The sequence below is a fragment of the Ambystoma mexicanum genome, chromosome 3q, assembly GCF_040938575.1.
Source record: "Ambystoma mexicanum isolate Mex_15411 chromosome 3q, UKY_AmexF1_1, whole genome shotgun sequence".
Lineage (NCBI taxonomy): Eukaryota > Metazoa > Chordata > Amphibia > Caudata > Ambystomatidae > Ambystoma > Ambystoma mexicanum.
In genome coordinates, this window is record NC_090926.1 from 168394980 (window position 1) to 168417662 (window position 22683).

The following is a 22683-nucleotide window of genomic DNA, read 5'->3' on the forward strand; positions in this document are numbered from 1 at the left end:
CAAGCCCAGGCTGGCCGTTTAAACCAGCCGTTGGCACCGCTGGATTAATCACCGGCTCTAATCAGAGTGGAAACGGCCACTTCAGTGTGACAGCTCAAAGCTTACATACAAGGAGTAACTGACTACCAGACCTAAACATATATTTGCTGAAATATAAAACACTGCTAGCTCCTCCCACCTCCTCTCCCCTAAAGTTACCTCTCCATAATCCCTCTCCCTTGAATTGTCCCAACTATATACCATCCACAACTCCTTCCCTTACTGACTTCCTTCACTTTTCCTGCCCTGCCCTGCCTAACTGCAATATATGCACTAGCCTGACCGTGACACAGACAGGCCTAACCATCAGTCTCTAAGCGGCTCAAAAGTCTTCAAAAGCATCTCAAACATTGAACAGCTAACCCTGAGGTCTTCTCTGAAGGAGTTCCTCCTTTCCTCACCCACGCCCAACTCGGTGGCCCACCCCCTTCAGACATTGGTCGAAGTGTTTGAAAAGAAGAAGTGGAACTATGTTCCCTGCTGCACTGCCCCCCCCTCCACAAACCTCATCCTCACGCCGCCTCCCACGCGCAGACCAAACCCCCAAACACACCTGCTGTTTAAAGGAATGTTCAGTGCATTGCATTGAGGTGCAAGTTTCAACTTTTTCCTACACTTTTATTTTAAACCTAAACCATTCCGGAACAGTTTCCTTTTAAAATAAAAGTATAGGAACATTACAACTCTTTTTTTTTTAAGTAGAGGAGCAGTGCTCCGAACCGCTCCCGCCCCCTTTGACCACTGCCTTTACATCCAACCTTTTCATATTAACTTTAACACATTTCTTCTCAAACCCAATGTATACAATGCACCCCACTGCATGGCAGATGCACTCCATCCTCCCTGAAAACAGCAAATTCTTCCCCATATACTCTTCATGCACTAACACCTTGCTGGCCTACTGGTTGCAAACCCTTACCATTCCCTATTCATTTGCCTCCTAGTCTTTTCCAACTCCATCGTCGTGGGAGGATAGCTCAGCGGCAACGTGCTCGCCTTGGAAAGAACAGGTTCGATCCCCTCATCCGCGCTTAGAAACCTCTTGGTATTAAGCGCGTTATAAATACGCAACTAAGACATAGGGCCTGATCACGACCTCGGCGGAAACGCTAACGATATTAGCGCGGGGGCTATTAGCGCGACCGCCATAGCCCCTGGCGCTAATAGCGCGGGATCACGAGTTGGGCGGACTTGGAAGTCCCCATTGCCCATTGAGCCCATTCGGGAATGCCCCATTCCCCATTGGGCTCAATGGGGAAAATGTGCGCTCTTACCGCCGGCGGATTTCCCGCCGGCGGTAATAGCGCAAATTTTCGGCGGATTTCCCCCCAGCCAAGAGCTGGGGCGAAATCCGCCAAAGCCCTGATTCGGCGAACCCTTAAATCCAGCGGTAATAGCGCTACCGCCGGATTTAAGGGTTACCGCCGAAGTCGTGATGAGGTCCATAGTCCTTTAACAGCGCCTCGATGTCCCCGGGCTGTTTGGGAGCTTTAAAAATGCAAAAAAATTAAAATAAAAATCACTACCATGGCCCCACTTCACACCCTGTAAGGACATCCAGACGACGATGGTCTTCTGCCACTGTTGTCGTCCAAGTCCAAACTTCCAAGCCACACTAGCTGACTGCACCAATTCATGTTGCTATGGATACAAAAGCGGCGGATTGTGGGACCTCGTATCCCCAAAGCAGCTGAATGTGTGAGTGCCCTCCATACACATTGCCCTTATGCGGATTGACCGGATGAACCCCAGTTTCTTTGAGGCGAAAATCCACCTTGGCACCTTACTTTGCCGAATCCCGACATTCCAGCCTACTAAACCCCTCTCTCTCGACCCCTTCCTTAGCACAGCGAACACCTGCTCTGCTGACCCATCCTCATCTACACATTTCTTTTTGATACCAAAAGGCGTGCCTTTTCCTCTCTGGCCCCTTCTCCCCTTTCCCCTTTCCTCAGGTACATCCCAGCATTTCCTTTTCCCAACATCACATCCTCTCACATAGATCAGCCACGCAAATGGCATCCGCAAACAACACACCGAAACCCTTTCTCTTCACAAAGTGGCACACACAGCATTCCTAACACTGCCAGCAGGGCCTTCGGCAACCCTAGAGTGCTTGGCTTTGTTTCCACCCCCTCTCACTTGCCCAACCTTGTAATTTCCTCCTCCCTGTTTTCCTGCGGACACCTGGTACCCCACAAGCATTTACCATAAACTGCCAGCTACTGATGTTTAGTCTGGGATATTAGTTGGTGCTTGAGAGCCATCTATATGTCGAAACTATTGCATTAGAGTACAGCTAGGGAGAAATGACATGTGAGGAGGGAAACAAAGCCTGTATGTGTTGTTTGGTTATTTGCCCACCTATTGACTGCCCTTAGCCATGCTAATCCCTATGGCCGCTCCTACCCACTTCCTGCCCCTCCACGGCCAAAACACCTCCTCATGGGACCTCTTTGACCTGGCTTTAATTAAGCCTTACCATCAACCTTTAGATTCAAAGTGCCTGCCAGTCTTTTTTTTCAAAGCAGTCCCCTGTCAGTTAATGACTTGATTGGAGTTGTAAATGCGCAACAGTGTAATAAAAATGTCTTAACCAGGTCTGCCTTCAGCCACTCGATTTATAAGTACACTGCGTTTCCTTCAAAACAAGCATTGGCAAAGCCAACACATTTGGCATGTGTACACGTATAAGGCATTTGCCAGGCACTGTTATTAGATGACCATGTACTCGCGACACGGTGCATCTCTTACCATCAAATAGCCAGATAATACCACTACAGCAGTGCCTGGCAAGTGCCTTCCCATTCCTACACAAAAGCCCCAACTGTTGGCATTGCCAATGCCTGTCTTTGCTTGCACTCCCAGGCCAACCTTGTCATGCCCTTCAGAAGCACGCTGACTAGTGAGAACGGCTGCCCTCACCCAACTTCACCAGCTCCAACAACAAACTGCTCTTCTTAATGAACTACCAGGTGAGCAGACCAGGATTCTGCCCCTCAACCCTTCTACTGTAGCCTGGGGAGCACACTGCACACCAGGGACCCGCTCTTCCTTGTGCAGTCACTCGACCCACCCAATGCTCTGACCCGCTCCTCACCGCCCCTCACTGAAACCTGTATTCCCAATGGACTGTCTGGGCCAATGCCCCCTCTTGCGCTCAGCCCTCTTGGCCATCAAGTAAGCAGAATGGCTCCCCCCCCCTCCCGGATGCGTCCAGGCTACCCACTCTCTCTCCCAGAGCAGAACACACCTCATCGCCAACTGATCCCATTGCAGTCAGTCACCCTCTCCCAACCTCTCCTTGTGGATTGCTGGTTTCCCTCACACACGCTGTGCAACAATGCAGCATGCCACAATGCACTCTAAAGAACTATACAATATGGTGCAACCTGCTGAAACTTTGCCTGCATAAACCTCTATCCTCATCCAATCCACCAACCCTTTGGCAGGTGCCTGGACGACTCCATTTGCCCAAACATCACAGGGGGAAGGCACCTCTACACCCCCAGAAGTCCCGCAAATGCCCCTTCTCCATGTGCAAGCTCCTCGAGGTCGACTCAAGGATGACAAAGACCCACAATTGATAAAGCACGTGTCTTTCTTGGCCTGGGTATTAGCTTGCGTCCTGCGGACTTCCAATGCTTTCTCAGTTGTTCAGCCTCTGGACGTTAAATGAAGACCCTCAAACCATGGACACCTTCTTGTTTCCAGATACTCGGCATGGCCAGACACAATCCTGGACGAAGCAAGGATGCTGGGTTATGACAGAAAGAATTCTACAAGGAGGTTCTGCAGAGATGATGCTAGAAACATTAGGTGGGAGAATAATTCTGCATGGAGGTATCATGTCACCGAGCCGCAGAGGGAGGAAGAGTCATCGGGGACAAAATACAGATGTTTTTCTTCACTTAGTGAAGGATGAACGTCTGGAACTTGACTACAGCTCGGTGGTGTCAATTTGACCCCGAAAACATGACATCTGGCCCATTGGTAGGAAAGGGGTGCCAAAATGTGGCTTTGCCATGGATTGCATAGACCCTCACACTGGCCGTGCATTGAGTAACGCCTGATTAGAAGGAGTTTGCGGTACACACCAGTCAAGGCTTCCACGCACCTTACACCATGTTCCAACACTGTCAGGGCCGAGAAGTACACGCATTTCCCAGTAGTACCACAAGCCAGAAGCAAACAGTGGTGTATATTTGTACACCTGTCCATGTTAACAAGGGTGACACTACTGTGTTGTGTTGCATGCTACACACTTGTGGCCAGACAATGACCTGATACAACAAGGCAGTCACATCTGCGCCTGGGAAGTAGTGGGACAATAGCTCGTCCGGCTTCTTTGAAGGACTATGCAAAGAAATTAGACTCTCACCTCAGAAAAGATGTGGTTTCTCCTCATTGTGTGGAGCAGATGCCAAGACGAACACTGGCTCAAGCGACCCCTGACCCAGACAGTCGTGTCCTTTCCAGAGAGCTTCACCCAGACATGACCGGCCAGCCCAAGACCCCAAGTGTGGTCTCGACGCTGAAGCTCGGAGTCCATCGTTTTCACGTTGGCTGCATAAGAGGGCAGCTTTCAGGATTTGAACTTCACTAATGACCCGGCCCTGACCTGGCCTTGCTCCACTTGGGGTCAAGGAGTCGTCTTCGAATTGAAATTAGCCCTAAGGTTCTTCTGAGAGGAGCCTCCTCAAGCGCCGAGTTGGACTGAATTATGGCATGGGCGCTTTGTGATGCAGATTGCTGCTCACAGAAGACGGTCTGGCTGTGGACCCCACACTCTCCTCGCCCAGGACTCCACGGTGGACGCTAATCCCAGAGGTGACAGATCAACACGTTCATTCCAAGGGCTTCCAGCCATCTTTATGGCACCACGTCCTTGATTTAGTGCGTTTGGGTTCAAATAAAGTTGGTGGGCAACCCAGCATCTGTCCAATTACCGTAATCTAAAACGGAATTTTATTTCGCAGTTCCTCAAAAATTGGCTATCTAATTATTGAATTCGTGCATTTTACTGTTCAGTGGCAGCAGGAACCAATCTACCAAATTAGATTGGGTTGTAGGAAAACGTAAGCCTATACTCTGTCAGGTAGTTGGCAATTCCGGAAGTTGCTGCCATGACACCCTTTGCAGCAGTAGACGTATTACGTATGGCGTGACGCATAGTACGTAAGCGAATAGCAGCACTGGGGTGTATTCGACCAGTGGGGACCTGCGTGCTCGCATAAAGCGCAGGCCCGACACTTTCTATGAACTTAGACTGCTGACCCAATAAACCATGCCACAACTTGCCACCTGCCGCCTGTGCATTCCTTCTAGGATCAGACTGCAGCAAACAACTATTGTGATAAAGCAACTGGCGCGAATGACAGGCAATGTCAACAGGAGAGAAGTAGAGTAGTTATAACCGTTTCCCACGTTCAGAGAAAACGGGCAATGGCATTTTACCACAGTATAAGAAAAGTTAACCACAGGTACAGTGTATGTCTGGTCCAGCTTCCCAACGCTAGTGTTGCCACCTTCTCTCTGACTAGGTGGCATTGTATGGAGTGGGCAGCTCAGACCGAAAGACACAAACCACACCGAGTAGTCAGAGGGCATAACCATTCTTTATTTCCCTCTACATCATACTGACGATTCCGGGCTCTACTAGCGCTTCCTCTTTCTACCGTCACGTCCCCTTCCTGTCTCTGTCTTTAAGGGCGTACCCCGAGTTAAGGTCGTTCCCTGTTGCTTGATCTGCAACAGCTAGAAACTCCGATTCAGGCAAATGAGAACTCACATATATTTCGCTATAGTGCGTTATGGTATCAGGCTTCTGCAGTGTCCAGACTATTTACATCTGGAACCCATCTGCCTTCACGGATGAGGCCAACCATTGCTGCAACATGCCTGGGGTTTATTGTGGTTGCTTGTGTTTTTATGCAGAGAGAACATGGCCTGGCAGTACGGGATGGGCTGCTGGCAGCAGGATAAGACATATATAGGGTGACCAGATTTTCAAAACCAAAAACCGGGACGGGCAACAACATAAAAGAGGGACTACCCCATCGCAGCCCACCAATTACCGCCCCTCCCCAACACGCCCCCACAACCACCCCTCAACCATATTTCCAGCACTTCTCCTTTCTATACACTGTACATAATCTCATTTGTGCAGTTTTGTCTGTGAATCGTGGCATGTTAGTTAAAAACGAGCGTTTGCTATCATTGATATTACATGGCTTGCTGTACAATAATTTCCAAGCTAGTCTCTATGGCACAGTCAGTAAGTGTTCTGACTTGTACCTAAGAGGTTGGGGGTTCGAGCCAAACCTCCAACTTAAAAATTCTGAAAGTGTTGTGAAAAATAATTAGTACCCAGGACGGAGGACCTCTGGTCACCCTAGACATATAGCTGGCCTCTTCTGTAATGGTGCAGGTAAGATAAAGAACGATGGAATGGAAGGTTGCCCCGAGCAATGCCAGTGATTAAGATTTGTTCTAAACCTTCCATCCACCAGTGTCCTGGCATAATACAGTTTGACCATGGGTGCTGCGAGGAGAGAGCAGTATTTTGGTGCTTTCTAAACAGCAAGTGGTACCTGGTTAGACACCTCGCGAGGGGTATTTATGTCCACAACATGGGCAGTTGGGCCGAGAAGGCTCTGCGACCCGTCCTAGGTTTTTGCAAAGGTTGGACTATAGGTAGAAGCGAATCATGGGAGAGTGCCACAGTTGCCAGCCAGTACATTCCCTGACAGTCATGCTGCCAAATATTGCATTACCAAAGCTACAGGAGCTTTAGTGCATATTTCCAACACGATAAAACACAACAAAACACAGTAGATAGAAAGTGAGACTCAAGAGAATGCTAAGAGCAGAAGGCAATTGTCGCCTCACCTGCTGAGGAGAGTATCCAAAGTTAGCAACAGGGCTTTAAGTGGGCCAGGGCAGAGCGCTAGCAGGCTCAGAAATATGGTTCTGAGACAGGGACCTGCTGGGGCTCCCTAATGTCCCCTGGCAGCCACAGCTGATGAGGCCGCTAGAGACTAGGGCTTTTTTTTCTAAAGCCTGAAGCTCACTCTCATGTGTGAGTGCTTCAGGCTTTAGAAAGAAAGCCTTTTCTCCATAATGGTGGCTTCGGCACCTGCAAGGCTTCCCTTTAATCAAGGGATGCCTGTGGGCCGGGGTCTCCATTATGGAAGAAAAGGTGAGGCTGCTGGAAGCCAAAGCTTTTCTTTCTAAAGCCTGAAGCTCTCACTCATTCATGGGAACTTCAGCCTTTAGGAAGAACGGCCTCAGCTTACGGCAGCTTCAACTTTTCATCCTGAATGGTTGGATCAGCGCCCGCTAGGCATCCCTTTAACTTAGACTTGCACTCGAGGGTTATAGCTGCATCACTTAGCTAAAGGAATGCCTGGTGGGGGGGCAGCACCACCATGAAGGCTGAAAACATGTAGCGCTGTCCACCGCCAGGCATCCCTTTTCTATAAGAGATGCATGGATCATCACCCTTGCACCCTGGCATGCAAGGATGATGATCCCTGCAAGGTGATGCCTGACAGGGGTCAGCACCGCCATTAAAGAAGAAAATGGGTGGTGTCAACCCCCGCTAGGCATCCCTTTAGTTAAGAGATGCAAAGATCAGCACCTTCTCCCCAGTTGGCTTTTCTACAGCAGAGGTTCATAGCTGGGGGCTGAACGCAGCACCAGTCTAGAAGGTACACTAGTGGGCGCTTCCGTCCTGCACACACACAATCGCCTGGTTGTCAACTTGCTTCTCCATCTCTCTTTGCGAACACCAACTCCCGCGGCCCTTGCCTCTAGCACAATCGAGCGCCAAGAGGCCGCCAAAATGGCAGAACTTGTGCTATACAAGACGCAATTATAGTCCATTACATTGCGCCGTGGTGTAAGGGAGCTTAAAGAGATTGCCAAAGCTACCTGGGACTTTTTCATATTTGGGGCACTGTGATCTCTCTGGGCCTCAGGGTACAAAAATACTCTTCTTTATTAGATTACAGAAGTAAATTATGGGAAAAAAAAATAACAGATACGCAGCCAGCCACCTTATTCATCCTACTGTGCGCCATGTTTCTCTTCAACTAGCACAGCGAGAACATACTTCAAGCCTGGCAGAACAAAAGTAAGGTGCAAAATCAAGGTGCTTGCCTTTTACGCCCTACTTTTACTCCCCTGGGCATTTTCCTGCCACTTGAAGTGAGAAAAGGAGCAGAAAATGTAATTAACGTTCCCACCGTGTAGTCCTCCCCCGACTTCAAAGAGCCCGCGTTTGTATGCCTGCATGAGATTTTCATGCAAGTGTGAAAGGGATGGATTCCTGCGGAATCCACCTGTTTTAGCACCTGCCAAAAAGCAGGCAGATTCCACAGGAATGTCACTGCAAATGCCACCTGCAAAGAAGTTTCAGGCAGCACTGGCATGTATCACACAATGAACAGCAGAAGTCCACAGCTAAAGTCATTGCCCTTGTTTTTACTCTGTTACTTCCTTGCACATTGTTTTAAACAGTTTACAATTGCATGCAAGGTGCCCTGGCCTGGACTGGCCCACCGGGACACCGGGACATCCCCCGGTGGGCCTCTGGCCGCATAGGGCCTCTTTTGGCGGAAGGATACACATGACATGTCCCGTGATTCCGCCTGGGTGGTTTTCTTTGAATTGGCTGCCTGATGGCTGCCATCACCGACCAAGGCAGGCGCTGCACTTTTTTTTCTTCCAAGCAGGCCTGGGCATGGGCAGCTGGGCTTGCGCCTGAGGACCTGGGCCCCGGGGAACGCACGTGCCCTGCACACAACGTTGCGCAGGTCAGGTGCAGGGCAGGCTGCAGGCAGCAGCCGGGCAGCAGCTAAGTGCGCGAGACCTTCGGCTGGATGTCAACTCGAAGGTAAGCAGAAGCAGATGCTTTTATTTATTACCCAAATAAAAATGCCATTCTGCATGCCAGAATATACATCCTGCAAATGGCACCTTTTGGCAACATATTTGCTGATATGAAATGTGCGACTTTGATGGTATGGCGCGTTGAGGTGGTCAATGAAAGCAGTGCAGTGTGCCACGAAATACACAGGTCCTGTGGGCTACCTAAGGGTGCAATCATGTTACTGAATTTGCGTGTCAACTTTATAGATATGTTAAACTCCATTCCCTTTTAAAACAGTACTGATTTTCTTTTCTGTTAGTGAACATACTGTAGAGCCATGTTCCAGTAGGCCCTTTTTAAATGTACAAAGAAGCTTTTTATTGGCTTTTAAATTTGGCAGCTACTCATAATGAAGCATATTTCGAATGGTGGTACAAAATATTCAATGAATTTGCAATGTTTGCTTCATATATTCTGATGTCTGAATGCACTGAAAAAGCCTACGGAATGGCGCTGAATGCAGACGCTATGATATCCCTTTAAATACTGTATTGCATAAATGTACAAAGTCAGTCTCCTTAAAGAATGTACCGAGGGTACAGCTTTCCAAAACAAATGCGCTTATAAGCTAGAAGCACACGTTCCTTCCACCTCACGAGATGCTATACATGCACGGAGATGCACAGAAATGTGTATAGGCATGAGCTCGCCATTAGCTGATGAATTTAGAAGGTGCCATGGCCATCGCATCGTGATCGGATGCAGTGCCTTGGTGCCAATGCAGTTGAGTTGACGTATAATACTTGTGCATAATGGGCAACTAGGTATAATGTACACGCCGGCCATGCCGACATGTGTGTGTACGACAATGTCAATATTCATTCCGGTTCAATGCGAACATTATCAATATGTTACCTGTTAAATGTCATAAATAGAGAACACATGTATCACGTGCAAAAACACATGTGTATTATGTATGTTTCTGCCCAGTCTCCATTGCTCACAGATGTTTCCGCCATTTTCATTCGTAATTATATGCCAATCGCGTGTTAGAGCATGGAACTCTGCTGCACTTTTAGGTCCCAGCCCATGACCGGTGTAAAATCTCTTTCATGTCACCACATCACAATGACCAGGCTTGTAGCAGCGTTTCGCCTAAGTCTTGGATGGGTGGGTGTGTTTGTGTGCGTGCTTTCCTTCTTTATATTGCATGTTTAATAAAGCGTTACAAGACATATACAGAGTGTCCCCATGATAATATAAAATTAATTTCATGTCTAGACATAAGACGCATTGCCCCCTAAATAGCCATATTCCTGTACATGAACTGAGCGCACCGGCCGTGATCACAAGATGTACATACATGCAGCTGCCTACTTGGCCCTGCAGCTGTACACATGTTCAGGGCTCCTGGCCGCTGGTGACACAGACAGGGAAGGGGGTCTGCAGCATATCTACCTGGGCCCCAACACCAGTCACTCACTCACTTACTCACTCAGGGACAACTGATTCCTTGCTCCAATAGCACCCAACCAAAAGCAACATTTATTGACAATGCTAAACCTCTGCATGAAGCCATGCAGGCCACACAACCTCAAACCGGCTTATGTCCCCCAGACCGATACAAGCAATGAAAAGCTTCTGCCCACCTGCCCCCACATTCACATCCTCCCCCGCAGGTTAGAAGTAACAATACTTTAGACTACTTTTTCCTTTGTAACTCACTGTCTCATCGAAATCTCTAAGAGGTACTTAGATAAGTAATGTATAATAGATTACAGACACTGCTTCGAAATTATTCTCTTTTTTTCTTTTGGATGAATTGCAGTCACGTTTGATGATTTGTGCACAGCTAATCCGCTGGCAGTGTGGAACCAAGAGTAAGTCAAAGGTTAAATCAAGGAGTGCTTTTGATTTCATTTGTCTATGCACGCAGCTTGGCTAAATCACAGTGGATCTCATGTCCCCCTGTCAATCAGGGCTGGACTGGCATACAGGGAACTCTGAAGATTTCCTGGTGGGCCTCTTCACTGTGTGCCTCTTCAGTAATTAATCTTCAAATGTTATCATAGGAAAAGGGTTGGGCTTGCTCAAAATGTGTAACATGGGGCCACTTTGAAAATTATTTCCAGGGCCCCTTTTGGTTCCCAGTCCACCCCTGAAGGTGCCCGAAAGCATGCAAGTGCAAACCTTCATGGTCCCCTGAATGCAAACACTACTTTGCATACAACCGCCCTATCACATTCCTTGATTCCTGCCTCCTACATGAACATCCCATACACAAAGTGCAAGGCAGGACACAGCCTACTACTCATCATCCAATGCCCACCCTTACTGAGGGAGAGGGGCGAGGAGGAAAAGAGACAGAGCAACAGTAGAAGCGAGGGCGAGAGATAGGAGAGTAAGAATGAGGAGGAGGAGGGGGCGAGAGCCGGGGGAGAGGGAGGAGGAGATGTTGACTTACAGCAATTGGATTACTTCCTGTATACCCTACAAAGCCCATTGCAAACTGGCTTTCCACCCACACAGGACACAAATCCGATTTTGCTGTCGCTTGACCCGCTCGGATCATATCAAGTTATGTTTCTCAAATGTGGTTGTGGACATTACAATCTCACCAACTTTTCGAACTAATTGTGGGGGCTATTGGGATACAAGCATGAATTAATATCACAAAGTTGAGAGTATCATCCATCTAATCAGGTGTTTGATCATTTGTGTCTCTCTTCTCGCTCTTTTTGTCTCCCACTCTCCCTCCTCTCCTTCTTTCTTTCCTCGTTTGTTTATTTAGGGTTCTCATTCTTTTTTCTCCTTGTTCATTTATGTATTGTTCTCAACATCTTTTCTCGGAAACACTATTATTTTGCTCATGACATGCTTTTGTAATGGGGTCCGTTTGGATACCTTTGGTTGTCTTGGTGATTTCAACATCTTTTTTAAACAACAATTTATGCCTTCTGCTGTTTTTTTTTATCATGACATGAATGAATGGCTATATCTGTTGACCATTATAAATGTGTAATACAGATTTCTAACTTTGCCTTGAAAAAGACAAACTGGTCGAAACACGGGTCGGCAAAAGTTGCATTGACCACAGAATAAAAACACTAAATGTGTTCCGATTGGACTTATTGCAATGTGTTATGTGACAGCGCATGTTTATGGGACAACACTCTTTATTCCTTGTTCATGTATTACCCTACAAAACCCATTGCAAACTGGCTTTCACCCAATTTTTCAAGAAAGTGTGCTGAAAATGCACAATTTTAACCCAATCTTGTAAAACATTTCACAGGGGGTGAGGCGGGGGAGAACCCCCACGAAACCCCCTTGCTTGGTTCAGGTTCCCTCACATTCAAGGGAAACATTAGCGCCCCTCCATTAAAGAAATTCACCAGCCGCCACTGCAGAATAGGAGCAGGACGAGGGAGAGGAGCGACAAAGCAAGAGCCACCACATTTGCCGGTGAAAAATATAACAGAACGAGAAGGGGAGAGACAGAGCGAGCGAAAAGAGAGAGAGTGGGAAAGACAGAGTCAAAAGGGAAGCAAACATGAGAAGGCGGAGAAAAAGAACAGGGCATATAGAGAAATCGCGATGAGGAGAGAACGCGAAGACAGATTGGGAGGGATGAAGGTGGAGCGGAGAGACAGAAAGGGAAGCAGAGTCTTCCACCATGAAGTACACTTGGTTTGCGCCTGGGTAATTTGAAACCTGCGCCATTCCAATGGCTTGGATACAGGACTACCCAAAACAATGTTAAGTTTTTGCAAGTGGTCGACACACTAAGGAGCAAGGAACTCATACCATTTTAAAATGCCACCCCACCCCCTCCTCCCCACCCTTGGAGAACATGGAAAAGGACTGAGCAAATAGAGGTTACTAGAATCCGAAGCAAACCCAGAGCTCCGAACGCTACATGGTAGCAGCTCAAACAAGATTCTCGCTATGAAAAAAAGAAAGCAGGCAAACACAGCCACCGTGGGGGACAAAGAGGAAGCCCTTCTCATAAACATTGCCTCCTTTCTGTTTCCATAGTGGCTGGGGCGAGAAACAGCCCAGACACAAAAGTCAACAAGCAAAGGAAACATACAAGAAGTGGCATAGGAACAAAAAGACACCACACTGGAAATGTAGAGCTATTCCCATGATTGTGGCGTGAATTCCAGGTGACCTAATGCGCACCTTCTACTTGCCTCTCTCCAGCTGCTTGGGCCTATGACTCCCACGCTCCCTCACCATTGACTAAAGTGCCTAGCGCTGCCAGACGGTGTTTGCCAACATATCTGGAGAGCCACAGGTTGCCTACCCCTACATTAGCATGTGTACACTAGAGCAACGGTAATTCAATGAAAGTTGGACCGTGTGATCCCGGTGGCAGGAGACAGATGAGACTGGTGTCCTTGTTCAAGATAAACTTCTGCGAGGTTAGGAATCGCTGTCAATTGCTCAGTATACCAGCTGGTAGCATGCTATACCGACGTCCAGATGTCATAGTATGTCTGTTTCGCTTTCCTGTTGCTTCTCACCTCAAGATCCACCCTCCTTCCTCAGAAACTGGCATCCTATGAAACCTTTCTGTTCATGTGTGCCCTGAAGCGGTTTACACTGTATAGTACAAAATGAAACCCAGTGATTTCATCAATGGAAATAAATATTGAGGGGCAAACGATATTTGTTCAAAGCCAGTACCCAACACTTTCCCAAAATATTCTAGTATTGGAGTTTGTTTATATAATTGCACCTTTCCGAAAATATGTTCGGAAGGGTGTTTAGTGGGTTAAACAAAATATCGTTTCCCCCCTCGATATTTATTAGCAGCAATGAAATCACATATAACCGTACAAAACACGTGTATATATTAAAAGTAGCCACAGACCAAGGACCACGCATCCTCCAATCCCCCCGGCCTGAGACTAGGTGATCTGCTCCACCTAACCCCTCCTCCAACCTCTTCCCCTGGTGGCTTCCAGATTCCTTTCTGCCAATCGCCAACCCTCCCCCTATTTGTCAATTGCCCCCTCCCTTGTATCTCTGCTTCCCTCACTGTGTCCTTCCCCCTATGACTTGTAAAGCACTCCATTGCTTCCTCGAAGCTAGGTCCACGTTCAACAACGGCAATAATAGACGGTTCTTGTTATATGACGAAATCCAAAATATCGTTAGGTTTTGTTAATGTTAAAGGTATTTGTACCGCGCACTATCACCACCGGAGTGGTCCCCAGGTGCTCTTCTGAATTGAAGGTCATGGTTCAACATAGTAGTCAATACACTATATTCCTTTGTGGTGCTCTTGTGTGATGTGATCCTCACAGCATATTCCGTTCCCCTTCTCTTGTACAGCACAGTCGCTATCCAACAGGGGCCTGTACTGTGTCTTGTCAGACCCATCAATTTGATGGTATTGGTGTTAGTTCGTCAAATGATAAATGTTCCATATCTAACACAGGTTTCAATACTCTACAGCGCTATGACGCCCGTCAGGTCCTGGTCCGTACTATATGAACCCTGAAGACAGTAACATAACATAAAAAAGCAGGTTATGCCATAGAGACACATCGACATCTCTTAGATAACGTGTTATGGTAAAAAAAAACAATTTACTCTGTGCACATCACAACCACAGTGGTGTTACGGTGCCAAAGCTTCTCTGAAAAGATGGCAGATTGTGCCCCTGCTGGACTAGTCTATAATTTGTTGTGGATGTTGAGGATGTTTCCCAGCAATGGCTCTAGGCTTTCATTTGGTCCATCAAAGTCTGGGCTGAAGGAGGCATCCTTGAAACCAATTGGGCCAGGACAAAGAGCCAAGCGATGGCAGCGAGAGGCTATCATAGGCGTCACTAGAGGGAGCCAACGGGGGCAATTGCCCCCCTATTTTCTGCTTTGCCCCCTCCAATTGGTATATCTTGGCATCAATGTTTAGGAGGGAAATTGGGCGGTAGGAAGCGCACAGTTCGGGGTCCTTACCTTCCTTGGGTATGATGGTTATTAGTGCTTCCGAGAAGGATTCTGGCGCCACGCCTGATTGGAGGATGTTATTAAAGAGCTCTATCATGAATGGGAGGAGGGTGTCCTTAAAAGTCTTGTAAAATCCTGCTGTGTAGCCATCGTTTCCGGGGCTTTCCCCGCAGGGAGTCTTTTGATCGCCTCTTCAATCTCCTCTCCTGTGATAGGGGTATCTATGACTTGTGCTACGTCCAGGGGGAGGGTCGGGAGTGACACTTTGTTCATATATTCGGTGATCGCCTCCGGGTGTGGGGCGGCATCTGAGGTGCATAGCTTCTCGTAAAAGTCAGCAAAGACTTCGGGAATATTGGGAGGACGGTGTCCGTGAGGTGTTTCTTCAATGCGTATCGTTGGAACCCATTGCTCTTTGCATTGCCCTCGGAGTCTTGCAGAAAGTAGGGCACCCGCCTTATCTCCATGTTCATATTGTTTTTGCTTAAGACATTGGAGTTTGTGCACAACGCTGCCAGTTTCTAGTTGTCGCAATTCCTCCCTCTTGCTGTTGGCTTGGTCAATTGTTTGTAGTCTATCGGGGGTGAGGATTGGGCGATGAGGTCAAGTTAGGAGATTTCCTTTCGGAGCTTGTTTTCTATGAGTTGACGTGCTCTTTTCTTGGCGGCTCCCTCTTTGATGGGCAGGCCTCTCCAGGTGGCTTTACCTGCCTCCCACACTATGTTTACCGAAGTTTCGCCTGTATTATTTTGTTCAAAGTATTGAGTGATGTTCTGCTCAAGTGGATCCCGAACGATCGGGTCTTTAAAGAGAGATTCATTGCATTGCCATTTCGACCTCTTCTGGGGGAGAGCCATCCGGTTGACGGTGACTAAGACCATGTCGTGGTCCGACCATGTTATGGGAGATGTGCTGGATTCGACCATTGCCTCGATGAGTTCAGGAGTGAGATATATGTAGTCAATTCTGGTGAACGTTGCATGTGGTGTAGAGTAGAAGGTGAAGCCTGTTAGATTCGGGTTCATGTGTCTCCATGCGTCCCTGAGGTTGTAGGCTAATTAGCATTTTTAAGGTTGAATTTGTAGGACCTATGGCCTGCGTAATAATTTTTTTTTTAATGTAACAAAAACACTTCTCTGTGTGTGCTGTTCTTTGAGGTAAATTAGAAACCCATTGAATAGGACCTTGATGCAAGAACTTGCCTTCTGAACCAGTTGGTTAATGGTTCTTTTGGGGGGACTCCCCTTTGTGTATTAGGATTGCAACAGGACAGGCAGGGACCTGGGCCCGAATTCAGAGCTTGACCAGGTGACCAGTGCATGGATCAGGCAGGTGATCAGCAAGGGAGAGGAAGAGAGAAGGCAGCAGCAAAGAGACAGGTCTTGAGTTGCTTCCAGAACCAGAGATGGTTCTGCTCAAGTTTAAGAGAGGCAGGGAGGCTGTTTTCAGAGGGAGGCCCCAGCCGAAGAAAGAGATCTGCCCTCAACTCTTTGCTTGGAGTAGTGACTGACACTCAGAGAGTTGGAGGTGGCGGAGTGGAGAGCTCATGCCATCCTATTTTTATTTATGCATATGATACAAAAGTTAGTCCGGCATAAACCTTTCTTCAGTAGAGAAATATAACTTTGCTGTAGTTGATTTGGAGTTGTATTAATAAACCATATTTGGGATCCTGCACACAAACTCAAAGGGACATTTCTCAAGTCTCCTGTTTGCGGAGGGGCCAGCGCTTGCTGAGTGCAAAAAATTGTAAGGGGGCCTCACCAAATGTTTTGCCCCGGACCTCACCACATCTTCTGACAGCCCTGTCCTGCCCCCCTCTATCAAGTAACTCCATTGAGGAGCCCTAAAGGTGCTCCTTCAGCCAGCAGTGCCTGGCCTGTATTCTTTCTTCTGGCTTGAAGCAGATCACGGGAATGGATGGGTCATGAATGTGACTCGGGTGCTGCCAAGCCACGTTACACGCAGGCTTCCACATGCATGATACATTGCTTTCTAAATGTGCAGTTTACACTTTCATAGAAACAACAAAAACGACATTTACAAACTAAAACGTGGTTCTTTAACTTACTTCCACTAGTTTCCTAATGTAGTTAGTTTTTTTGTCAGACTACAAACTTTTCATTTTGTCATTTTGTGCCCTTCTTTTGTGTTCTATCACAGGATATACTTATAAAGAGTTTATGTTCTTGTGAATATGCCCATATGCACGTAAATGCTTCTATTGTGCTGGCACAGGTTACTAAGAAACTGAACTGTGGGTTCTTGGGTGCCAACTTTTCATTTTCACTATGGGGCAGAAATTGCTCCACCCTCGCCATAAACATAAGCAATCTACCAGCCCAACCCATCTCCTGGCAGAGCGCAGTACAGTAAGCAGCCGGCTGTACACATGTAACATTTCAGCAACAGTCACTCAACCTGCTAAGCTACTCTGCTAGCTGCCTCTTGTTGGACGTGTTTATGAATTCCTTGATGTGTTCAAAATCACTGCATTACCCACAGTGCAGGCCACGTACATGAATTGAAAGCCAAAAGTATTCATCTGTTGGACAGACTGTCTTTTACTACCTATCATTGGAAACTGAGAGATGTGTGCTATCTCTTCTGTTAAACTGACTGTTTTGACTGAATATTATTTGAATCTGATCTGAGAGTGAGATCTCCTCTGCCAAACACTGTCTCTCGCTGCATATTATGGGTAGCAGAGCCAGCAGTGATGTCTATTGTAGTTTAAAGCATTCAGCCTTTTGCTGAGTGTGCACTTATAAGTGGTTGAACTATCGGTGGTGTCTTCTCATTAAAGCTATGCCGTCTCTTGCTTGTATGCACATGATGCATAACAACAAGCTGCATGCCTTCACCAAACAATGACTAAGAGCAGGTATCTATCACATGACTAACCCAGCGGGAAGATTAAAGACATGTACAATTAATGCATGTCAGGGGTGGGACGGTAAACCAGTTGTTATCACATTACATTCTGGTACTTATAAACCTGGCTTTATGGTCTGAAACTAAAACTACAATTACTCAACAATAATACCTATAAAATGTGCTGAAGGCAAAGACTTGAACATTTGATCATTTATAGGGCGCTACTCAAGCGCTTTCCTTTCGCTGCAGCGGGTTAGTCTCGTATCCCGATGGCCATTCCTCCCGACTGTTGGGAAATTTTGAGCACTAAAATGGGTCTGGAAAAAAGGTGTCTCAATGACATGCAGTTATGTGGTCACTCTATTGGCCCCCTCCCAGCTGACACAGAACTATAAATAAGTTTATCAATATACACATAAAACGTGAGCTAAAATCTTTAAGGGCAGTCGGAGCATAGAAATACCAAGCTAACAAAAGATAATTAAGAGTTACTACCCGATCCGGCGTGTCGGATAGGGTAGTATCAGTCCAGGGTCTGAGTTACAGGCCTGACTGTAGCGGCTCCTGTTCATTCAAACTAAATACTCACTACATATGGCTGCTATGGATCTGGAAGACAAGGCCACAAAGGACTCTGGGAGAAAGCAGCCACCACCGTGCTAAGCAGGTAAGTGGGGGGGTTACAATACAGAAAGGAAGGCAAGGGAGGGTGGGGGGAAGATGGTGGGTGGGGGAAGCAGCCATCAAGTGGCCTGGAACGCGGGCTTGCATCGGTAGATACAGCCGTGTTCCAAGCAACCTGATTGGTTGAACACCAATTCCATGGGTGCTAATATCCATTGGCGCACAGGCAGGATTATTACAAGTACCGACACCTGGCCACCAAAAGAAAATATGAGGTTTAATGCCAGGCAGGCAGCATGAGTCCATGGGCTATAGAAGTAAGCGCTTTGCTCATATAGAACAGGTACAGAAATTGCAAACTACACATTAACCTACACCTTGACCTTCTCACCCTCTCTCTTCATCTACCCCGCTGACCTCACGCAACCCATCCACCTCTATAGTAATTTCAATATTTGGAACTGTTTTTTTCCATGCAACTAACCCACCTGCACTCCATACGTAGCCTCCTAAATCTTTAACAAGTGATTTTTCCTTCCAGGGTGGACCGTAAAGGGATAGCATTGCAGGGGTAGTGTGGTCAGATCTTTTCAAACCAAGGATGTTTCAGTGCTTAACTTTAGACTAATTAAGAGTGTGCCTTTTTAATCTGTGTGCAATTTAAGGCCACACATTTGAATTCTCTGAGTTGACTTGGCCCTTCATACTTCAGAAGTTGATAAATGAAGTACTTTAAAGATCCTCCTGCATACCACCAACCAAGCGGGGGAACTCAATGCCCAGGCAAATCCGCACAGACGAGGATCACCCAATCTTCAGGAAACCTTTACAAACCTGGCTGCTCACTAGCTCGCAACAGACACACTTTGAAGACCGACCAGGCAGAATACTCAACTTCTAGATACTGCAGGCTGGGGCTGTAAAACTCACCAGAACCACACAAAAGAACCAGCATGGTCATACAACTCAAAAGGATGGTCCATGGTCCTACAACTCCAAAACCGTGGAATTTTACATCACAGCCATCATAAATCTTGACACAAAGATTGATCAGAGAACCAACGTCGTAAACAGGATGCGAAAGAGACTGAGCCATTCGAGCCAGCCTCACAAACATGGTCAAAATCAACCGTTAAGTCAGAACACCTTGCAGATAAGAATCCAGTAGGGCCATTCTCCCCAACCTTTTCTGCCCATCACGCATAAGACACTGACATCACTCCACAATAATACAATGAAACCCCGAAACCTCATTAAGATGGATAGCAACACAACTTGATCTCGACCGATTCAGTATAATCCTAAAATCCTTATAGGGCTGCTCAGGAGCCCAAAACCACCTGCCCCTTCCCAAACCTTGTAATCTACTAGCATCTATAAACTACACGCACGGACTATAGCACAGAGCACCTGCATGCCAATTAGCACCATCCCAGCCACAGGAACCTTGTGGAGTAGGACAACCCTCATTGCAGAGTGTGCTAGAGCTCTAGCTCTATCACACACTACTGTGCCCTGCCAGGGCCCAGCACTGTCATCTAATAGGTCTAAAGTTGTACCTTCTAGATCTAACACATACCCAAGTGTCAATGCCACAAACCACATATAACCACAACACCACCACTCAGAACTATAGCACCTCCGGCCCACACTCATCAGAACCACATGTTTAGCACCTGCCTCCCCCTTATAACCTCCCCTCTTGTTTCGGTAAAAACACACAAGGTCAGCACACATTTCATGGCTGCTCTATAGAAGACCCCTTTATTATATTACCTTAGCATTCATGTGGGTAATAATAAGAGTTATTACAGCGCTTAGACGAGGGAGGCATCCGTCATGAAGCACTACAAACAAATGTGATATTATCATTATTATTACTACTATTATTATTATTGGTAAACTTGAAATAATGGCCCTGGGACATTATTATGAGTTACCTGTTAAAAACACTGCATGGGCCCTTTAGGTAAGACAATTCAACTGTCATGTAAAAGGTATATACATGTATGCAAGTTTGTCTGGGTGAAGTTCAGGGTGTTGTGGGTTGGACCTAGAAGCTACTTGACAAACGGGAAGCGCGGGGGAGGGGGGAAGGGGAGATTGCAGAATGTTTATTTCTTCTGTTATGTAATTTTTAATTCATTGTTTTAATGCGAGGGCAGCAAATGAAGTAACATGTCTGCAAAGACAAACACTGTAAAACACTTGCAAGATTACATGCCCTTGGACTTTTTTTAGAGCATTTCTGCAACTGTTGAACATGAGTTAACTTTTTGAGTTTTTGAGGTGTATGTTAATTTGGTGCAATACTTTGTTTGTCTTAAGTCTATTCTCCTCATGCTTAACCTCACCTTTTAAACCAGTTTATTAAAATATAGGTTTACTGAAACAAGTTCGCCTGTTGACCCTTGTTTGAGGGCAACGCACTGGTCTTGGAAGCAAGACGGGCTGAACGGGCTTGATTCCTGGTTGTCCTCTTAGAGGCCGGAGTCCAGCAAGAAGTGCGTTATAAAAAACATTTTTTTTGTCACCACCCTTCCCGCTTTGTTGTATTTTTGCCCCCTGGTTTGACCCTCCTAATACTGATTTTTTGAGACGCCACTGGAGGCTATATCCGAAAGCGGTTAGATTCAGAGCCAATAGGCACGGCTGGGAGAGAAAGAAGGGTGTAGGCGGGAAAATAGAACGGAGGAAGAGGGTCTGGTCAGCCAGCACAGACATTCACCCAGGCACCAAGGCATTTCAAGAACAGTTGCTGGCTAGAGAACACACTAAGTGAATAGGGCAGAAATGGAGAGCGCACACAGTTCAGACCCTCCAACTTATAGTGATTTTGCGATCATGCATCCCGCAAAATGCTGCGAAAACGGCCGTTTTGCACAAAATGCCGCAAAAATGGCTGTTTTGTGCAAAAACAGCATCTTTAAAAAATAAAAAAGAATTTTTTTTTGACATTTTTTTTTAAAGTAATCTGCAAAAATTAATGTTTAAAAAAAAATTAAACTCAGGGTGCCAGGTTCTCAACTCAACTTTTTTTTACACAAGAAATAAAATGCGCTAACACATCTCATCACTTGCGCCCCAAAAAAGTGCAGCCCAATTCACAAGGGACACATGAATGGGCACATTTTATATGCGCGCCCATTCAGATGGCCTTTTTCACCTCCTTGATCAAATAAAGTGGCGTTTCTGTCAATTTAAAAGCGCATCCCTCATTTCCAAGCAAGATGCACTTTTAAATGTGCAGAAATTGTAAGCAACCCTACGCGCACGGGATGTGGGGCTGCCACTGCATGACAGGATCTTTCCTGACCCTGTCATGCATTTCTTTTAAGGTATGAACTGCTGCTGTGTCGCTTGCATTTCTGTTCCTCAAACAGGATAAAAATGCATTTTTTGGGCCGCATTTTACAGCGGCAGGCACCTGTAGGGCCTGTTCCTGTAAAAGGAGCTGGAAGCTAGCAGAACACTGTCGGGAGAACGATTCGATTCACAGTACTGCCCATTTTGATGACAAAAATCTATTGAATGTTACAATTTGACCTATTTCGTCCAGTACTATTCAATTGATTTTTATACTGAACATGTGTTGCGGGGGTGTCACCTGCTCCCCTCAAAATTGGAGGCAGGGACAGAAAAAAAGAAAATAACTAAAAAGGGACCCTGCGGAGTCGGATCCGACCCGCGTTAGAGGGACGGATCTGGCACCGCAGGGTTGCAGGGGAAGCGGCAGCGACCAAGCAGTTAAGTAAGGGAGGGGTTGGGGTGGTGGTGAAAGGTACATTTTGGGTTGTTTGGCTGAAATGCAAATCAATTCGCAGCAAAATTGACTACGGTCAATTCCGTCGCAAATAATTACACTTCGGTCAAACAACCCAGAACACCATTCAAGGCAGCTGGCCAGCGCACAATTTGCGCTACAGCTCAAAGCTGTGGAAATGCGCCGGTCACCTTTGAGAATAAGGTGACCTGCTCATTTACAAAAATGGGTTGTCTGAAAATAGCACATCCTCCGTTCTTTTTTTAAATGCCCCATTATTTGAGGAACTGGGTCAAAATCTATATTGAAAAAAAATAAAAAATGGTTACACTATGAGAGAGAGGGAGAGTGATGGGTGAGATGTGAAGTGATAGGCAAGAAAGCAGAGGGAGAGCAGTGGGTCAGAGGAGGAAGCGCTGTACAAGAGAGCAGAGGAAGCAGTGATGCGGTGGGCCAGAAATCTGAGAGCGACCAGAGGTACAGAAAGTAGAGGGAGCGGGTGGTCAGTGAGCCAGAAAGCAAAGAGGAAGCGGTTGGCCAGAAAG